A 21,472-nucleotide genomic window follows, 5' to 3' on the forward strand; every position below is an offset into this window, starting at 1 on the left:
AAAGGTCAAAAAGGAAAAAATCATCCTTTCTTTTTTAGAAAAAAAAATACAAAGTATGCTAAAAGAGAAAGGATTGAAAAAGTATGCAGTAAAGAGAAGTGTTGATAAAAAAGGATCATATGGCAAAGTAAGACATATTAAGATAATCTCAATGCTTCAATCAGATGTCTAAAAAGTTAAAGTATTTTCGGAAATAATCGTAAGTCTTTTGAGTTATCCTTTCTTTGTTTATCTCACCTTAAATCATTTATCTTGACCTCATTACAACCACTTAAAGACCTCTTGATTTTTGCATACATTCAAATATAGTCAGTAACGATTTGGTCTATAATCAAGTCTGTGGTAATTTAATTTCATGAAAATTTGAGAGAAACACAATGACCTTTAAACACATGAGAGTGATGGGAGAAGAGTGACCCCGATTCATATAGTTGTTATGACTCAAAGACTTAGCTTGAATTAAATTTGTTTATGATTGCCTAGTCTTAATGTCTGGATTGTTTCAAAACTATCATGAGATTGCTGGTTATTTTGGATCATGGTTTCTATATTGTCATTCATACATGAGTGTCAAAAATGAAAATCAGCAATAGAAATGTGGAACACTTTAGAAACAACTCATGAGAGAATAGAAGAAGTTAAAAGATCTAAGATAAATTCTCTTTAACGAGAATATGAAATGTTTAGGATAAAAGCATGAGAGGAAATCCTTGAACTACAAAAGAGATTCACACATTTAACAAACCACTTAATTGCCCTTGAAAAGTACTGTCAAATAGTGACTTGAGTATGAAAGTTCTTAGATCACTAACGAAAGTGTGGCAACCAAAAGCGGCAATAATTTATGAAAAGGAAAGTGTATCAAAAATGTTTTTGGCTGCATTGTTTGAAAAATTGCAGAACATGAATTAGATTTAAGTCAATTGGAGCAGCATGAAAAATTGGACAAGAAGCGCAAACCTATTTACTTAAAAGACAGAGTAGATTCATATGAAACTTCATAATAGAAGACTCATAAGACAACAACATAGCGAACATGAATCTTCGTGTAAAGAAGTTCATCATGTTTCTAAGGAAAAACAAGGGCACAAAGTTCGGTCAAGTTAAAAGGTTTGTGAAGAGCAATGAAGCATGAACACCAGGGTAAAACTTCATATGCGTTAAATGCAGGAAGTCTGGATACATTAAATTCGATTGTTTTCCCTACAAAAAGAAAAAAGGACATTCAAAGGGAAGACAAAAAAGAATACAAGAGCATATATAGCATACAAGGTAAAGTAATGTGAGTTCAAACTTAGAACCGGAAAATGATAAGCAGACACATCTTTTCGTGAATTGACTACCAATGATTATAAAGTAGGAACAAAAATGGTATCAAAAAAAGTATAAGATAATAATTTTTTTTTTTTGAAATGTAATTTATGAATTTTTAAAATTATTACATTTTTTATACAATGATCAAAGTCAAATGTCATTTCATTTTTTGTTCTACCATAAAAAAAATAAAGTAAAAATTCCTCACCTATAAGTACACACCTTTCTTCATTTCCTATTTTTTATACACATTATTGATCTTTATCAATTTGAACAAACCCCAACCATTATTGCTACAACGTCAACTTGCTCTACTTCTAAGTTGGTGCCCTTTGTGCTTCACGCAGGTACCTACTTTTAAATATTTATTAAGAACTCCATCCATTTTCTAAGTTCTTAGAATAAATGCCGAAATGTATTAAATTCATTGAAAGAGCTTCTGACCAACGAGAAAAAGATTAAAGATGATGAGACTATGATGTTAAATAATGAAAAGTGAGATAAGAAGGGAGGTGAATTTTGTTTGCCAACTTTTAGTGTTACAATTAAATATTTTTGGCACAAAAAAAGGGAGGTGGGTTTTGTTTGCCAACTTTTAGTGTTGTCGGGTTCCACAGGGCTCTGCAACTCACCTAGAGGGCGTGAATAGGTGATACGGTACATAATTACCGTTGTTCGATTAACAAACATATTTTACAAATGCCTTTACTGTTTAATCGATTAACAATAGAAATAATCGATTAATTCTTTCTGCAAATAATCGATTAACTAAATAACCTAATCGATTATTCAGTTCTTATTCTTTGAAAAGCAATTATCTTTGATCTCCAATATTACTAAGATTCAACTAAACTTATATGCACTCTTACAGATGATGAAGAACAGTAAACGCATAGAACAAAATATGCAAGTAACTCAGAATAATATGCATGTCAAGTTAAGAATATCAAGTAATACGGAAATGTAAAGAGTTAAGGGTTGACAATTTTGCTTCTTTGGAAATCTTTCTAAAGATTCTCCATTTTCTCTATTTTTCAAAAGAACACTTTGAAAATCTCTCTTTGGATATGAAAGTGAAAGAACGATGTGATTTCAGAAATATGTGTAATCAATCTGTTTTTCGTTGTGAGTGTTCTATATGAAAAAATGAAGAAATTTTGGTTAATATACAATTGTGTTTTCTAGTGCAGATAATCGATTATCACTTAATCTAATCGATCATCGATTCTTTAAAATTCAAGAAACCAGAAATTGTAACTACCCTTAACCGATTAAACCCATACGTAATCGATTAACGGATTCCCAATTTTTTCATTGCAACGACCAAAAATATGTAGACTATTTTATAAAAAAAATCAACCCAACCGATCCAAACCACATATAATATTTGGATCAGATTAGATCGTATGTCTTAATGTAAACAAAACAGACAAAACCACAACTTAATTATGTATTTGGATCAGATGATTTTTCAGTCTAAAACTCATAGCTCTTGGACGCCTATTTTTCTTGAGAGAGGAACTCCATTAATGAGTCCATAGTAAGTTAGTAACTTATTTTAATTTTTGTCACATGTTTTTTTTCAAATTGGCATCTCCACATTATTGAGTCTACCAATGACTCATTAAAATAATTTATTTATATTTAAACATGAAATTTGGGAGGAAAAATAATTTGAAATGATGTCTCACATTACTGAGGCAATTAAGTTTTCATTAAATAAAAAAACTTATTTGAAAAGAAAACGAAAATTGGAAGCAAAAAATAATTTGAGATAATATCGATTATTGAGTTAACTAGCAAGTTACCTGTGCATTTGCACGAGGTGGTATTTTTTTGTCCCGTGATTAAGAACACAATATTATATGTACATTGATATGATTAAGAACACACATGTTACTCGTGCATTCGTGTGGTTAAAAACACACATATTATTCGTGCATTCGTATGGTTAAGAACACACATGTGATCTGTGCATTCTCAAGGCTAAAACAAACATGTTATCTGTACATTCGCATTGCTAAGAACATATATATTACATGTGCATTCGCATAGTTAAAACACACATGTTACCCGTACATTCGGATTATCAAGAACACATGTATTATCCGTGTATTTGCCTATTAAAACACATAATAAAAATAAATGATAATTACAAATTTGAATTTTCTAATGAAAATAGGAAACCAAAACATGCTTCTATGTCATTTTTTTTTTTAAAAAAATTTAAAAGTTGTAGAAAATAATGCTTTTTTCAAATTCAAATTTAATTTTTTTAATGAAAATAGAGAAATCAAATCGTAATACTGTATGAGTCTTTTTTATTTAAAAACATATTTAAAAGTTACAAAAAACTTCAATTTTGAATTTGATTTTTTAATTATTATTATATTCCTTATATTTCAAATCATCTTATATGTTTTGTATTAATTCTAACAAACATATTATTGTATGAAATGAGGAAAGAAAATGACTTTTGAAATTCAAGTTTTATTTGACGAAAATAGCCTATTTTTTAGACAGTTATCACAAATATAAGATGTCTAAATTAGTCTTTTCACCGGTTCTTTCAATTCATACATAGATAGTAGAAGATAAATATAGTACGTGAGAGTTCACTATAGAAACATGAAGCCCTTTTGGAGGGGAAAAGTAAAGGAAAGGGTGACATAGTCTATAAAGACATGACAAAAACCCTTTTTTATTAGATAGTTGAATAGATGAGTGACATTTAAACATCATTTTAATATGATTGGGAAATTCAAAATTATATTCTTTCTCAAATCAAATCTTTCATTTATTTTATTTTTTTATGCAATCAAATCTGATTAAAAACATTTTTATCAAAATGATTTGCTTTTATTATATATTTCAGAACATAAATTATCTCAACATTCTACTATAAATGTGACATTATCCTATTTATTCTCATTAAAATATTATATATATTCTTTCATTAGATACTTTATCCTCATATTTCTATTGTTTTGTTTTTGTTTTAAAACAATGGGCAGAATAAAATTGGATGTTTACTATCAACTTCATACCCTTCTGTTAGATGTTTACTTCAGATATTTAACGGGTTATTTAACCTTAATATGTTATGACTTTTGGATTAATTTAGTAAATGACCCTCTAGTATGGATCCTCTCCAGATCAACATCTAGGTCACATACACATAAAATGCCCTACGGCCAAACTAGATAACGTAGAGTTCTAATAAGCATTTCTGAAGCTAGGTGGGCTACGTGAGTTTTATCTTCTACCACCCTTACAGACAGAAGATAAAGTAATTTCAGAACCAGAAAGGAAACGAAGTTTAACAAGGCATACATTAATACCAGAAACATCGTTAATTGCTACCCTTTGAAAATGCTGCTTGCATAAAAAAAATTCCACTATTTGTCAATATACCTGAACCAGAATAAAGTTGAAACTAAGTCCTAGAAATGTCATTTACTACTCATAGATACAACACTAAAGCCTGTAAATCTAATTTGATCATTCGATTTACAAAAAATACATAATGTACACATTAAGAAAATTGAGATTTCAATGGTAATCTGGCAGGAGCAGCATACAGAATCCAAAAGATCTCACAATGCTCTGACTGGTTAAAAAGAAAAACTACAGCAATTTGATACACCTATAAAGGGAAACAAATAAACAGCAATTTGGCACGTTAGAACAGCATTACCATCTCGTGATGTATTGGTCTAGTGGTGCAAGGCCCCACTAGATCCTCAAGATGACCAAAATGTCTAGTGTTCAATTCTTGGGAGCAACACTTGTTTGGAGTAGCAATCATGCATCCTAAAAAGAATTAGTTTCTTACCCATAGGGTGATGAGATACCCTTAGTAGTACCAAAAACATATATTGGTAAGCTTGTACAAGGTATGGCAAACAACCATAGGTGAAAGAAAAAACTTTGAAGAACATCCACTGGAACATACCATATTGAAAGCTGATGCAGAAGGCATGATACCACATGTGTATTATGGTAAGAGAATACAAAAAGGAATAGATTCTATCAATATCCCCCAGCTTTGCCTGGGCGGAAGCATTTGGAACAGAGGACCTGATAAAATTTAGCCTTCACCAAAAGTAATAATCTGCCCAAGTGCAATTCTTGCACGAAGCTGCATCAACAGAAGAAAATTTACAAAACCACTTCAAGAAAAGTACAGAATAAACATCCCAGTTTGGGGTGAAGATTAAAGGACTTTCACATCCATGCAAGAATCATTGAACATCTTCTTTATTTGAGAAACTATGCCAAGACTGCGCAAATTTACAATCCGACCAAATGCACCAGGACTCTCAGGAAATGTGAGATTTGTTATGACCCAAATAGCAGCTGTACGTAAGTGATTATCATTACTCTGCAAAAACTGGTTGAAGAAAGATTGAGACCCATTCTCTGCTTGAGGAAAAAGTAGTTGAATTACAGCTTCCTTCTGAAATTCATTTCCACTTGCAATATTGCTGAGTACATACAACCCCTACATGGAAAATAAAACCAATAACGATCAGCTCAAAGAACAATTAAAACAAAATGAGTAATTTCCTACATGACATGTTAATCATATTAATTCGTCATTTCTAGCAAGATATTGACAGCTAGAAATAACGCACCATTTAGAAAAGAGAGAAAAAAGGACAAATTACAGTGAACAAGTTTGTAATTCAATTGGCAACAGCCCCAGTCTCTAAGACTTGGGTGTTATAATGGTCTTAGACATAGCAGTTAAGATCGCGATTTAACTCGTAGGATCAGTAGATCTTACGAGTTTTCAAGAGCTACCGAGTCACGTGTCCACTCTGAATGCGATCTCACCACGGCCAGTGAGATCGTTGGGGAAGATCGTAGTATCGTAAAATCGATGTCTCGTTGTGATTTTATGTTTTTATTGCGAACCCTAAATTGCAAAATTCCTTCTTCTAAACCCGTATAGAAGGGAAACCCATGACCCAAAATCATTTGACCCGTCCAAAATTCTTCTAAACCCTAAATTGCAAAATAACAAACATATCATAACCAGAATAGAAGTAGAAGCTACAACCACAAAGCTCCCCAAGACTTCATTTTCAAGTTTCCTTCTTATCATCTTCATCTTCAACATATTTGTTTTCCTTATTCTCTCTAAAGTTATGTTCTTTTTCTCTTTTACGTTGTAATGTATAATGGGAGAAAAATGGTGCTCATTGTATTACTTTCTTATGTTCTCTCCCTTCTTTTTATGTGTTTTTGTTGTGTTACGCTTTTGTTTTGTATGTGTCATAGTCAGCACTCAAATTGACTTTTGTTCCACTTTTGACATACATGCTATTACTATATACTTATAGGCTACATAAAACATGATGTTTCCACATAAAATACAGTATAGCTACATGATATTTCCACATACTTATTATATTATATATATAACATATATATACTATCGAACACTTTAGTTGATTGTGTTTACATATTAGTTTTGCAATCATGTGACACCTAATACTTTTGTATGCATATATTTTGATGTTGGAAGTTTTAAAGCTGAAGTTTTTATTATTTTGTGTATATGTATATCTAAAAAATTCAATATTTGGTAGGATCTTACGATCCGTGTTACGATCACACGTTTTACGTTTTCATCTACCCTTCCGATCTTACGTAAGATCTCGATCTTGTCTCATGCTCAATTCTTCACCAGCCCACCTATCCCCCTCCTCTACCTAGGTTCTTGCACCCCCATGTACCCAAAAAAAACAAAAACAAAAATTACAACACAAATATATTAGAAGATGGAAATCTACATCTTCACTCTATATAGAACAAAAAGTAGTTTCAAAAGTTAATTCCAACCTGTATTCCAATTTCAACTTTCGAAGATTTTCGCAATTGCTTTCCAACAGCTTTCAGTATGATACCATCTTCAGCAAAGGCATATTCAACAGAATACACACATCCGTCAACAAAATTGCGAACAAGAGCCAGAGCTTGTACTTGAACACAAGACTCGGGGTCTGCTGAATATATAAACAATTAAGGACAGCTTATCTGGTAGCTAATAATTAACCATAAAAAACACGAAGTGTAATTACCACAGATAAGGCTAGCCATTGAAGATGCTGTCAACTCCACAAAAATTACTTCCTTGCACATCTTATCAGTCAGGAATAACATGTTCCTCAAGGCCAGCACAGCATTTAGCCTTAAAGATGAATCCATTGCCTTTGTTAGTTGCACAAGCTCTTTAACACCTCCACATTGCATGAATGTTGACTTATGCAGCATAAAGTCAACCACTATGTTGCTTATGGCAGCAAGGGCTGCAACCTGAAAGATAAATCAGAAAGAGGTTGCCTTACTAAACTTCAACAAGATTAATGAGGCTATATCTGTTTAACAATGGTTAATGAGTATAACCAGTGATTTAAATTGCGAATCACATCACGTGATGCAGCCGCAATATTGCGGTTGCGGTGACCGCTGCAACCACATCTGATAAGGCTCATAACAAACCTGAATTAAAGCACGTGTATAAAAGAGGTAAGAGGAAAACGTGGTTGTTAAATAACCAACTTTCCCTCTTATTCTTTGGTAGTTAAGACAGTTAGGAAGCTATTAATAGGAGGTTAGCCTAGGAGAATGGGCATTGAATTCTGAGTTAGTAACTGATTGAGGAATCAGTTTGAGGGGAAGGATCGTGGGATCCTCTATCTTGTAACTACGTCATACGACAATGTAATTCTTTTCTTCTCAATAAAATCATAGAACCCTACCACAAGTCTAGTTGATTGTGGGTTAGGGGCAATTTCTTCATTTCTGTCTAAATTTCTCTTACCTAGATACCAGTGTTTATCAACATCACACCGCAATTGCGATATGACGCAGAATCAAAATGATGCAGCCACATTAGGCCACAACGCAACCACATTGGATCACATTTGGGCCGCATCAGGTTGCATGGGATTGTATCGAGCCACATCAAATTCAAAAATATATTTTTAATTAAAAAATAATTCATACTGCAACAGCCGCAGTGATCGCAATCACAGTACCAACAATCGTAACTGCAATTGCGACCATAACTGCAATTTAAAACGCTGAATATAACATTTTCAGAAAAGAAAAGAAAAAACAAGTGTCGGGAAGAAAATCACATCACACTTTCAGTTTAATTAAATATAAGCTTCTAATTATGATTAATAATAACCAATAGGATAATTATATCGTATATAGCCTTTGTGATAACCTCATTTAATGTAACATATAATATGGGTCTAATTAGAGGGAAGCTTCTAACAATGATCAATGATAGTATAACAACAAATAACGCCCTTGAGATCACCTCTTTAATGCAAGATATAACACTTAATGAAACACATCATTTTGATAACATGAAGCTTTTGGTTCAAAAACATGTCAGTTATTTCAAAACATCATTTTTTTATTGTATTTGACAACATATAGATGTTTAAAACTTAAATTGTATGAGATTAACATCCAAATTATCATCAGAACAGCATAGTCACATACAAATATATATGGGTAGCATATATATTCAATCAATTTTGTTATCTTGTATCCCTAAGATTCTAAAGTTTAGAATCCTTTTCTTTAGTATGACTGTATGGTAGGCAGATTCCTTTTTGTAAATCTAGCAACTACTCATTTGAACTTAAACACGAGAAAGATGAACATTATGGATACAATAAACGTACCTGCACAGAAGTAGAAAGATCAGAGAGAAGTTGAACCAAAGGAAAGACAATTCTTTCATTCATAAAACGACCTGCACTCAAATTCTGAATGGAATCTTATGAGAATTAGGCAGTACATTGGGAGAAATTATTGGATGATCCCGGATCAATTGTACAGGACAAATCTTTACTGTTGAATTTGATAAATTCCTAATTTTAACTCACTAATGCTTGATCAACGATAAACATATGTCCAGGACTATCCAAAATTTCTCGTACATAGCATAAAATCTTCAATTGACAGATGTCATTTCATGCTACAGACCTTGATTGAGTGAGAGACACTTCTTAAGCAAATGCAAGCTGCAGTGCGCACACTGGCATCATCATGAGTTAAGGCATCAACTACTAGATTCAAGACCTGTGTTCACAAAAGTTTATTAGAAGTTAAAAGTGGACAAAGTATCCGAATACATAGTTTACTGGTTCAGGCCCTGTTATATCTTCATCCATTGCAAGATTGAAAAGAACCACCAAATTGGTTCTAGTCACCTATCAGGAAGAAACAAAGTTTAGCACTTATTCAAACATGTTCTTAGATGGGAATTTGGGATGATGTAAGGCATTATGTCAACAACAACAGATGTCCAAAATCGCTACCAAAAAAGGGTGGCCCAGTGCACGAGGCTCCCACCTAGTGGGATCCGGGGAGGGTGGATATACACAGCCTTACCCTCGCAAGCGAAGAAGATATTTCCAGGATTTGAACCCAAGACCTCTAGGTCACAAGGCAAGCAACTTTACAGTTTCGCCAAGGCTCACCCTCTTCCAAAATCACTACCACCAGTAAATAATTAAATTTAATAGCGTAACTTCTCAACAATCCATTTAAAGGAGAGAAAGAATTCCGATCTTTATGGGAAGACTTTTAGGGTACAATGCAATCATTAGTTGCAACTTGCAAGGTAAATTAGCAGAATGGCAAGGAAAAGTGATATGCCATCTAAGAAAATATCAGAAAATGCTATATTTACATGTAAATTTTCATACACATGACCTTACTTAGTTTTGCTAGTAAGAAAGTAAGCTGAGCTAATTAAACTAGTTCCATTTTTTATCTATAAAAATAAAAATTGTTTCTGCTAATCTAAAAGTGTTCTGGAAAACAATGTGGCACACAGACATGCATCGAACTGCACATAAAGCAGGCAACTATACAACATGAAAAACAGATATAGTAACCTGCACTACAAATAAAGAGAAATCACATTCACATAATCCAGGAAAAGGAGAGATGATAATGATATTATTAATAATAATAATAATAACAACAACAACAAGTTGGAACATGGTAAGTGATAGAGAAGAAGTAGGATTCTAGGAATTTAGAGCAACTCGAAGAATTGAAGAAGAAAAGCAGGGGATTCTTGATGAATGGAAGATCCCGAGAAGTTGTTATTCAAGATGAAGAAGAAGATACAAGAGAGAATTCAATTTTGTATTCCAAAATCAGTTAATACCAAAACAGTTAAAACTTGCTATTTATAGCTAACAGTTTTAACTGTCATAACTGCCAATTGCCAAAAAAGGAAAGTTATGCTATTCTACTCCCTATTTATGCTACTCTACTCCCTATTACATATATTTCATATCAATACCCCCTCCTCAAAACCAGACATGTCCTCATGGATGAAAAGAAGGAAAGCGCTTCTGCAAATCAAAGAAAAACTCCCAAGTAGCATCCTCATCCAATTGATGTTTCCACTTTACCAATACCTTTGTTACTGCCTGTCCTCTTCTCTTTACTATCATCCTATCAAGAATTGCCTCTGGTTCCTTGTGTGTAGAAAGGCTAGACCCCGTAGGTGGAAGAGTAGTAGAAGTTATGGCAGCACCCACATGCTTCCTAAGTTGGGAAACATGAAAAACGGGGTGAATTTTAGACTGAGGAGGAAGATCCACCACATAAGCCACCTTGCCTACCCTACTAGTAACACGATAGGGCCCAAAAAACTTAGGTGCTAACTTGGCATTCATTCGGGACTGAACTGAGTTTTGCCTATATGGATGGAGTTTAATATAAACAAAATCATCCACTGCAAATTCCCTATCAGATCTATGTCTATCAGCAATTTGCTTCATGCGATCTTGTGCCCTTCTCAAATGAAACTTCAATACCCTTAGCATCTCTTCTCTTTTAGTTAGGCTTCTGTCCACCAATTCAACAGAAGAACCACCAGGCAAATAAGGAAGACAAATGGGTGGTGGTTGTCCATACACAATCTCATAAGGAGTGGCTTGAATTGAAGTGTGAAATGTTGTGTTGTACCACCATTCAGCTAAGGATAACCAATGCATCCACTGATGAGGAGTATCAGAACACATACACCACAGATAAGTTTCTAAGCACCTATTGACCACTTCAGTCTGGCCATCAGTTTGAGGATGATAAGATGAAGATAGTTGTAATTGAACTCCTTGCAATGAGAACAGATCCTGCCAAAATTTGCTGATGAAAACAGGATCCCTGTCACTGGTGATTGATTCAGGAAACCCATGTAGCTTGAAGACATGATCCAAAAATGATTGAGCCACATTAGCAGCAGTGTAAGGGTGAGCTAAGGCCATGAAATGAGCAGCCTTGCTTAACCTATCAACCACAACAAAAATAACCTGCTTTCCTGCTGATAAGGGCAATCCTTCAATGAAATCCATAGTAATGTGTTGCCATACATGCCCTGGAATAGGCAGTGGTTGAAGCAACCCAGGGGAAGCAGTTGTCTCATATTTACATTGTTGACAAGTAGGACATCGAATGATGAAGGCCTTGACATCTCTATTCAACCCTTTCCAAAATACCACAGCCTTGATTCTTTGAGTGGTAGCATGCCTGCCAGAATGGCCACCTACAGCAGTGGTATGCAACCAATTCAAGATGTCTTCTCTCAATTGAGCATCATTGCCAACAACCAGCTTACCCTTCCTGCGTAGTTCACCATGCATCCAAGTGTAATGCTTGTGAGATGAAGGATTATGCAAAAGTTGCTCCTTCAAGGTTATCAAACTAGCATCTTGCTCCCAAGATAGTTTTATTCTGTCCACCAGAACTGAGTCCACCTTGTGCACCACAAGAGCATTGCAAGTGTCTACCCTTGAAAGTGCATCAGCTGCTACATTATCCTTGCCCTGCCTATACTTAATCGTGAAGTCAAACTCCATAAGCTTGACTAACCATTTCTGTTGAAAAGCAGTGGTTAACCTCTTATCAAGCATGTATTTGAGGCTGCTATGGTCAGTCTTGATTACAAAATGCCTATTGAGTAAGTAATGCCTCCACTTCTGCACAGCAAAGACCACTGCCATCAATTCTTTTTCATAAGTAGACAGGGATTGATGTTGTAAACTCAAGGCTCTACTGATATAGGCTATAGGGTGATGGTCCTGCATCAACACAGCACCCAACCCTGTTCCTGAAGCATCTACCTCAACTACAAATACTTTAGAAAAATCTGGCATAGCAAGGACAGGTGCTGAGATCAGAAGTTGTTTGAGCTGAAGGAATGCAGTTTTTGCTTCTGGTGACCAGCAGAAGTTGTCTTTCTTGAGCATATCAGTCAGGGGTTTGGCTACTCCCCCATACCCTTTGACAAATCTCCTGTAATAACCAGCTAGTCCTAGGAAACCCCTCAATTGTTTTAGTGATTGAGGTAAAGGCCATTCTTTGACAGCAGCCAACTTTGCAGGATCAGTAGCAACCCCTTCTTCTGAAATAAAATGGCCTAAGTACTCCACCCTTGAAACTCCAAAAAAGCATTTGGATTTTTTTGCATACAGACAGTTTTCCTTCATAAGCAACAATACCCTTCTGAGATGCTCAATGTGCTCCTTCAAAGACTTGCTATATATGAGGATATCATCAAAAAAGACTAACAAGAACTTCCTAAGGAATTGATGAAAAACAGAATTCATGAGACCTTGGAAGGTTGCAGGAGCATTTGTCAAGCCAAAGGGCATGACCAAGTACTCATAATGGCCTGCATGTGTCCTGAAGGCAGTTTTCTGGATATCTGCAGGGTGCATTCTAACCTGATGATAGCCAGCACGAAGATCCAGCTTGGAAAAGATAGTTGAGCCATGAAGTTCATCCATAAGATCCTACCAAAGGAATAGGGAACCTGTCCTTAACCGTGGCCTTGTTCAATTCTCTATAATCAACACAAAGCCTCCAAGAACCATCCTTCTTGCCCACTAGAACCACAGGACTAGCATATGGACTGGAACTGTTCTGAATGACCCCAGATTGCAACATCTCTTGGACCAATCTCTCAATTATATCTTTTTGATGCTTGGCATACCTATAAGGTCTCTTATTCACTGGATTTGTGCCCTGCAACAGAGGAATTAAAAATGATTGTGGCCTGCCCTCATAGGGGGTAATTGGGAAGGTTCCTCAAAAACTTCAGTAAAATTGGCTAGTAGATGACTAATCTGGTTGTGCAACACAGTTGGTTCTGCATGAGTGGTGAGTGATTGTAGCAATCCCCCCTCCTCAGGACATAGCTGTAACATAGATAGTTGTACACCCTCTGTCAAGACTTTATTCAATTGTTGCTTTCTAATAGTTTTGAGACCACCATTAGGGGAACCTCTTAGCACATGTCTTCTGCCTTGAACTACAAAATCCATAGTCAGTCTATCAAAATTCCAGGTGATGTCACCAACCATTCTATACCCAACACCACATCACAACACCCCAATGGGATCAACATCATATCTGAGGTGAAATTGGTGTGCTGAATTCTCCAAGAAAAGTTCTTAACCACTGCTGAGATTTGTAACTTAGTGCCATCAGCCACTGTTACCATTAGAGGTTCCAATTGATCAATAGTACACCCCAGGGATCTGGCCTTTTGAAGGTCAAGGAAGTTGTGGGTACTACCACTATCAATAAGAATATGCAGAGGTTTCTTATTGTAGTGCCCTGTAACCCTCATTGTTCTAAAACTAGCCATACCAGTCAAAGCATTCACAGAGATAAGTGGCTCACCCAAGTTGCTTGCCTCAACCTTTGTCTCTCCAGTGGCAACCTCACTGTCATCAGTATCACTCTGGTCAATTTCCATCACATGAATCTGTAATTTTTTGTGTGATAAACTATGCTCTGGAGTGTAAGGGGTATCACAGAAATAGCACAACCCTTTTAATCTCCTCTCATTCATAAATGCAGGGGTCAAACTTCTGTTAATTCTAGGCTTTTGTGGCAGTGACTCCATTGGTACCTCCCCTGGTGGTGTAGGTTTGACCTAAGCACTTAGTTTGGGAAAGCCAGTGGATTTATTGCTCCTGCTTGGGAATTGTAATAAGGAGCTCTGACCTTGAGATGCCTCATACAATTTTGCCAATGAAAATGCTTTCCTAACTGACTAAGGTTGAAACATGCGCACCATCATTTGGATTTCCTGCTTCAATCCCCCCAAAAAACAGCTAAGTGTGTATTCCTCATATAGTTCCAACCTGGTGATAATCGCATCAAATGCCTCATGGAACTCAGCCACTGATCCTTTTTGCCTTAAGTTCATAAGCTCAACCATAGGGTCCTCACACACTTCTCCAAACCTATCAACCAACATTTTCACATATTCCCCCCACAATGGCCAAGAACTCGTCCACAGAGACTTGACAAAGGCGTGATGCCATTGCAAGGCTCTTCCTTCAAAGTGTACCACTGCCAATTTGACCTTTACTTCCTCAGGGGTGCCATCAATCAAGAAATACGTTTCGCATTGATACACCCATTGCTTGACATTATCTCCATTAAAACGGGGGAAATCAATTCGGGATAAGCGTGTGCCACAAGAGTAATGTGAAAGAGGTCGTCTCTCACCCGAAGGTCCCACCCTGGAACGAGCTGAGTCATCTGTTCCATCCAGTGAGTTTTTCATTAGTTCTTCCATCGTCACCTTTAAGGAATCATTCAAGGATTTCTGAATAGAATTCGCAAGTTCCATCATTTTTGATTCAATTTTGGCTGACATTCTGGATTCTAACCGTTCCTCCACCTCTCTGAATGATGCTTGGCTTCTTGTTGACTCTGCCATACTTGCGTGCAGCCGAGGAAAGACCTAATCTGATACCAATTGATAGAGAAGAAGTAGGATTCTAGGAATTTAGAGCAACTCGAAGAATTGAAGAAGAAAAGCAGGGGATTCTTGATGAATGGAAGATCCCGAGAAGTTGTTATTCAAGATGAAGAAGAAGATACAAGAGAGAATTCAATTTTGTATTCCAAAATCAGTTAATACCAAAACAGTTAAAACTTGCTATTTATAGCTAACAGTTTTAACTGTCATAACTGCCAATTGCCAAAAAAGGAAAGTTATGCTATTCTACTCCCTATTTATGCTACTCTACTCCCTATTACATATATTTCATATCAGTAAGATATTAGCAACCCAGAACTCTCAACCATAATGAATGAATTGCTATAGAAATTGGTAACTGCAGCCTTTTCTTCATGACTGTCATGTCATGTTTTTGCATCAACAAGGATAATCATGCATTTGTCAAAATTATAAAAAAAAAATGGTTACCAGCAACAAATATAAGAGATTTACTGATTGAGTCTGCGAAACAACTGACCTGTGATGAAAGAAAACTTGACCTGCAGCACTCCAATTTTGCGCAAAGATCAGCCAAGGCCAGAAACACCCCTTCGAGCCGTTTGGGTTTTAAAGGATGCTTTTGCAAGACACCGTGGAACTTATCAATAGCATTTGCATGCAAATGCTAACTTCTGTAAATCTTCCTTCTCTGCAATTAATCTCAAGAAAGCAAAAGAAGCTTCTTCTCCAACTTGACCAGAATCATCAAGGAGCTCAAGCAAAATGTATACCAATTTAGTTTTTATCCCTATGTTTTGAAGATAGGAAGAAGAAGAAGAACAAGAATTCCTTACACAAATCAAGCACAAGCAGGCCAGTAACTTTGTCTAGGGATATCTATCCTTAGTTAATTCAATTACAGAACTTAAAGCTCTTCCACTGTCAAGGTCCACAAATTTAGACCCAGCTTCTGGGTTGTTTTTAACAATTGCAGCTAATGAATCTAAACTAGCATCTCGCTGACTTAGGGAACCATCGAGAAGGCTAGTAAGTTTCTCCAAAGCACCAGCATAGCATAATATACTTTGTTCAGCACTTGTCTCACAAGAATGAATAACAATGCCTGCACCTAGTACAGTAAGATTTTCATTCTCACTATCTAACAGTGAGAGAAGAAACTGCATGTTTTCATGTTTAAAAAAATCATACTTTGGGGCTAGTTTTGATTGATAAATCATTCGTAGAGAACGTGAAGCAGCATCTACAACCTGAAATGAACAGAGAGGATTATTAGATAGCATTCCAAATAAAAATAGCATTAAACAATAAGATATTTCACTAATATGAAATCAATTTTTCCTATTCATACTTTCCAAGAAAGCACTGCAACTACTTCACTGCTTCAATTTTTTCCATATCCATTTACACTCCACCCAACCATGCTTTTCCCTAACCCTAAGTCTCATAATTGTCACTAATCAAGAAGCATTTCATTAATTTGCCCAAAAAATCAATCAGCATTCTACCCACAAACAGGACAGAATATAGCAACACTTCATTATTTCATTAATTTGTGAACAAAAACATTCCAAGATTGTGCATACAATTCAGCAGATGGAAAAAAAGATCCAAAATGAAACAACTCTAGAATAGGTGATTGAATTTTAAATAAGCATGTAGCAGAAAAACATACAAAACTATCCAAGTGAAACAAAATCAAAATAAATGTTATTAACTTATTGTTTTTCAATTCCAGTTTTCATTGGATTAACATTAAGAAAAGAGAACCAAACTGTGGATCAAACAATAAACATTTCAACCAAAAAAAGCAACAAAAAAACAAACGAATAGCATGGCTAGCTCAAATTAAACAACTCAGTGATAATCCTACAAGTTCTGAACATGCATCAATTTCTAGAAAACGAAAGAGGGAAAAAAAACAGAGAAAAAACGGTTATGATAAATGTAAGTGACCTTTTCCTCGGAAGACGAGAGGAGCCTAATCAAATGAGGGAAGGCTCCGGCATCGAGGACGGGGAAGACGCCGGCGTCGACACCACAAGCGAAGCTGCCGAGTGCGGCGGCGGCCTGAACAATGAGGTTGGGGGCGGAGTCGGAGTCAGAGAGTGCGGCGGAGACGGCGGGTACGGCGCCAAGATTGATGTAGGAGAGCTTCTTGGTGCGGTTACCTATGATCTGATTCTTCACCTCTCGAATAGCTTTGAGCTTGATTTCACAACCGGAGGAGGTCAAACGGTCTAGGATGGAATCCGACGGAAGAGTCTCGACGGAGGGAGTTGGCATGGCGGCGGAGGTGGTGGTGTTCGGAGATGGAGGTAATTCATGCAAGGCAGAGGAGGAGGGAAGCTCCGCATTCCACAACCCACAATGGAAAAGAGAAGGGAGAGGAGGGAGATAGGAGCCTTTTGTTTTTTTGTATTCTTTCTCATTATTACATCGAATGTCAATTTTGTTTTTTTTGTTAAAATATTATTTTCCACCCCAAGATGTTTATTGTATTTAATTTTAGGAAAAAGCTCATATAGATTTCTTTGGGTTGAGAGAAAAAATGTGAGGAAATAAAATGAAGGGAGAGAAGTAGGAGAGGAAGTGGGATTTTCACCCATTTGGATGAGGAGAAAGAGGGGTGGAGGAGATATAATGATGTGGGACCCACAAAAAGCAATTCTCCCAAAAGAGGAGAAGAAAGTGAATGAAGAAAGTAAAATTTAATGAAATGACAATTTATTTATTCTTTATTATTTAAGGGTACTTTTGTCTTTTAAACATAATATCATTATTTATCCTCTTCTCTTTCTTCTTTATTTCTCTCATATCAAGCAATATAAAAATATATTCATTTTCTCATCATTTTCTTTCTCGTTATTGTCTCTTTCGCATGTTTCTCTCTTCTCATTTTCTTTCCTCAACCAAACAAAACATTTGATCTCCCTAAATTTTATGTCATTTATAATTAATTACCGTGAACTATTTTCTATTCTCTCTGATATTGGATTGTTGCTCACTAGAGAGTGGACTATTCAGGTGAATGATACTCTACGTGAAACGGATGGAGTTACTGACAACCTTGCTAAAAAGGGTGTTGAGGGACTTTCTGCTTTTTGGGATAGACCTTCAGCCGAGTATGCACCACTGCTTTTGGCAGAATGCACTGGTGTTGTTCATGAACGCAACTAATATGTTGTTGTGTGGTGTTTTTCTTTTCTGTTTTTGTTGTGTATTTAGTTTCCCTATAACCAAAAAAATCACTATGACTATTTTTTCTTCTCACTTACTCATTAAACTGTATAATTAGTGAAATTGGTTCTTGTATAAATATATTTTGAAATTACTTATAAGTCAACATGGAAACCGCTACAATTAGACTCGTAATAGTAGCAATGTAACAATATAGGTTAGCTATGAAAGTGCAAAGTGTCAAAGTGTTGAACTATTAGATTGCATATGTTTTGATGAAGACAAAGATTTAGTGAAAGCTTGAAGATGACTCAACAAATCAACATGTCGTGGACTCAAGGGTTTCTTGTCTAGACTAGGTTCCTTACAAGAGTCATTTTTAGAGTCTTAGATGTATGCCTTAAATATTGAGTCTAGGTTAGGTAAACCTAGATGTAATTATCACAAGCCTTAGAAATAATCAATTTATTTACATGAGACATGCTATCTAGATTATTATATTTTCAGGCATTAATCATACATGTTATTTGTGCATCTTAGGCATAATATATTGGTAAAACATGTATAGTTGATGAGCATAACATATAGGTAGTTTACCATTTATTCATCTAGCTGAAAAATATGTCAGTTAATCGATTAAGGAAGGTGTTAATCGATTAACATAAATTCGGTTTTAACAGATAACTGAAAACCTGAAAACAGTTATTCTCAACAGTCCGTTAATCGATTAAAAAGACATTTAATCAATTAACTGGATCTCAGAAAGGTTTTCTATATAAAATATGTTTTTAGGTCATGCACTATACATCATATCATTCATTTTTAAAATTGCTAGTTGCATATTTTTCATGCTCAATTGTGTCATTTAGGTAGAGTGAAATGCATTGTGAGATAATGAGAGATAGTATCACGCTTAGGGTTTAATTGTCATCCAATTGCATGTGATTAATATGTTAACCTTTGCTATCTTTTCTTGCATGATTCTTGCATTTCTTTAGAAGAATTCTAGGATAGAAATTCTCTATTTCTGCATATTAATGAACTCATACATATTCATGCTAACTTGTGAGTTTTGTATATGATTCTTAGTTGAGTTTCAATTGTAATATTTTAAGCTACATTGTGCTTAATAATATCCTGTTTTTGTCTTGTTTTAGTGTTGTAATAAGGGAAGTCGTCTCTTGGTGTCTTACCACCTAAGAGATGTGGTGAGTCTTCACCAAAACTTAGAGGTCTTGAGTTTAGAACATTTTCATGGCTGGGGCTAGATCGTAAGAAAGGTTTTCTTAAGCGATAAGGTGAGTCAAACCAAGAAAGTGGGTTCTTGGATTCAAGAAGGGAACATCTAAGTTTTTGTATTAGAAGTGTGCATGTAACAATACATTCGTTTCAATATTAATGAAGAAAATCCCCCGAGATCAGAAGGGGAGGCCTTGATGTAGTTTGCAAGTGGGCCCGCAAACGAACCAGGATAAAATTTCTTATTGCGGGCTTTTTCTATCCTTAATCTCTTTACGATTCAAGTTGTAATATTGCCTATTTTTAGCTGATAATTTGGATACTGTAAACTTGCTATATTGAGTTTAATTCTGTTCAAGTATATATGTTTTATCTGTATCTGATTATTGGTGAGTGGCTGTGCAATAAGCGATTCCACAACTTGTTATTTTATGTGAGTTAATCGGTTAAGATAGAGTGTTAATCGATTAACTGGGACTTTTTTCAGAATAGGGATTCGGTGCAAAAAGCGGTAATTGGTAACCACGACACCTATTCAACCCCCCCTTCTAGGTGTGTTCTGTCCACTGATACCTAACAAGTGGTATCAGAGCTAGTACGACGTTCTAACTCAACCGCATACGCGTGATCGTTAAGGGAAAACAAATGGGTTCCACCAACCCCTTTGGCGATGATGGCGCATCCATTAACCGCCCTCCCGTATTCAGTGGCAAAGGATACGCCTACTGGAAAGTCCAGATGAAGATATTCATCGAAGCCATTGACTCAGATATTTGGGAATTCGTAGTCAACGGACCTTTCATCCCAATGCATCTAGTGGACTATGAACCAAAAGAAAAGTCTAAGAGTTTATGGACCGATGATGAATGTAGAAAGGTTCAATACAACCTACATGCTAAATACATCATCACATCGGTCCTATCATATAATGAATTCTTTCGGGTTTCTCAGTGTCAAGGTGCCAAGGAAATGTGGGACACTTTACAAGTGACTCACAAAGGCACTAGCGAAGTCAAGCAAGCCAGGATGAATGCCTTGACAAATGAGTACGAGCTTTTTCGTATATTGTCGAGTGAATCTATCGGCGACATGCAAAAGCGATTCATACATATAATAAACCATTTAGCTTCTCTAGATAATTTTTTTACCAAAGGAGAACTAACTAATAAAGTTTTGCATTGTCTTGACAAGAGATGGCAACCTACAGTTACAGCTACCATGGATTCCAAGGATCTTGACTCCATGCCTTCGACAATATTATTTGGAAAGCTTCAAGAGCATGAGATGAAACTTGGGCGCTTGGCGATGCATAAGGAATTATATCGCAAAAAGAAAGGTGTATCTCTTAAAGCAACAACGTCTCAATCTATTGAAGAGAAAGAAGATGTTGAGTCTGATTCAGATATTGATGATGAAACATTGAGCCTTTTCGTACGAAAATTCGGGAAATTCTTAAGAAATGAGGCTTTAAACGCTTTAAGAAGAAAGAAGTGTGTGAGCCAACTAGAAAAGGCAAAGGTAACAAAGAGTGCTTCACTTGCCACGAATGTGGTAAGCCATGACACATGAGATTTCAATGTCCTACTTACCTCAAGAAAGTTGATTCAGAGAAGAGCACTCCTCGGGACTTCAAGTCAAAGAAGGCCTACATTGTCTGGGATGTACCAGAAGAGGATACGACATCAAGCACCTCAGATGAAGAGGAGACCGCCAAGCTATGCCTAATGACGAGAACAAATAAAGCTTGCGACTCAAATTCAAAGGAGGTAAATGTGAGGTATACTCTGACACCTCATCTTCTTCTTATGATGATTCACCTCCTTATGAGGACTTATATAATGCTTATCTCGAATTGCATGAAGAATTAAAAAAATTAGCTAGGATTAGTTTTGATAGAAAACGAGTTATCCTTCTAAATGAACAGAAAAT

At 35.8% G+C, this 21,472-nt stretch overlaps 1 pseudogene; it reads right to left on the reverse strand.

The window, feature by feature from the left end:
* On the reverse strand, nt 4,624-17,552 carry LOC109330351 (annotated as a pseudogene).

The sequence above is a fragment of the Lupinus angustifolius genome, chromosome LG16 (genome assembly GCF_001865875.1).
Source record: "Lupinus angustifolius cultivar Tanjil chromosome LG16, LupAngTanjil_v1.0, whole genome shotgun sequence".
NCBI lineage: Eukaryota > Viridiplantae > Streptophyta > Magnoliopsida > Fabales > Fabaceae > Lupinus > Lupinus angustifolius.